Source organism: Geospiza fortis, unplaced genomic scaffold, assembly GCF_000277835.1.
Source record: "Geospiza fortis unplaced genomic scaffold, GeoFor_1.0 scaffold218, whole genome shotgun sequence".
In the NCBI taxonomy this organism is placed as follows: domain Eukaryota; kingdom Metazoa; phylum Chordata; class Aves; order Passeriformes; family Thraupidae; genus Geospiza; species Geospiza fortis.
In genome coordinates, this window is record NW_005054524.1 from 927960 (window position 1) to 929417 (window position 1458).

Here is a 1458-nt window from a genome sequence, read left to right on the forward strand (position 1 = left end):
ATCCCCTCCTCCCCCCCAAGCCCGGCTGCCTCAGCCCCTCCCTTGGCTCCAGTCCGGGCTATTTTCCACTTGATTGGGTTTTTCTCTGTGTTCCTGATTTTCCCGACCCCCTCTGGATTGCTTTTCTGCCTTTTGTTAGAATCCTAAATTCCCATTATTTGCCTATTTAATTACTGTGCTGCTTCCTGCCCGTTTTGGCAGAGCCGGGCTGGGCTGATCTCGATCTTATCTCCCCTTAGGAGGGGCTCAAACACCGGGATGGGGGTGAGGAGTGCAAGGGAGCCTCGTGCCAGGGACGTGAGGGGTGACAGGGACCTGCTCGGGATGTCCCCAGCCCCGCCAGCAGCCTGAGCCCTCCGGGGGAACATTATGGACAGAGAGGAGGAGAAGGAGAAGGAGAAGGAGAAGGAGAAGGAGAAGGAGAAGGAGAAGGAGAAGGAGAAGGAGAAGGAGAAGGAGAAGGAGAAGGAGAAGGAGGGGAGGGAATTTGGGAAGTTTTCTGCAATGGGATCAGAGGGATCCCTGCAGTGGGATCAGAGGGATCCAGCCCCTCTCTGGGCCATCACCCAGCCCTGGCAGCACAGCAGGGCAGAGCCAGGCAGGGCATGGGGGCGGCTCAGACCGGGAGCACCGGGAGGGGAGGAACCGAGCCCTGAGCTGCCCTGGAGGTGCCAGCACATCCCTCCTGCCACTTCCCTGGCCGGGACACCAAGAGATTCCCAAAGTGAGGAAACCCCGGCAGGATCCGCCTCGCCCGAGCCTCGGGGCAGATGAAGAAACGCCGCGGCTGAGGCACCACATCCCCCAGAGCTCCTGCTGCCTCCCGGAGGCTCCCAAAACCAACCCCAGAGCAGATTGTCGCTGCACACCGGGACAAACCCTGGCACGGAGGGAGCTGCTGTCCCCTGGGCTGCCCACCGTCACTGTCACATTCGGGACACACCTCTGGGGACGCTCTCCGCGTCCGCAGCTGTGAATGGGTTTAAGCTCCTGTCCTGGTTTTACATGGGAGACATTTATGAACGATAATTATTTTGAACGATAATTATTATGAACGATAATTATTTTCAACGATAAACCTCATTTTGAGCGATAACTACAAAATCCCCTTTCCCTTCCCAGGAGGTCTCACGCTGCCAGTGCTTTGATCTTCATCGTCCCCAAGCTGTCACCGGCCTCCTCTTCCTCGGAATTCCCCTTCCCAGACTCGCCTCTTTCCATAGAGGAAAAGCCCAGGAAGATGCAGCTGGCGCGGGGCGGGGAGCGCAGCTGGCGCTGGCACATCCGCGGTGGGATGGAGGCGGCACAATCGGCGATCCCAGCCCTCCCTAAACGAGCGTTTGTCACCTGCAGGAAGAGTCCTGTCAGTGACGTCCTCTGCTTTGCAAACGCCTGAGTCACCCCGAACAGGCGGCGGGATCGGTGGGAAGGGCCGGGACAGCCTCTGGGGACATTCCC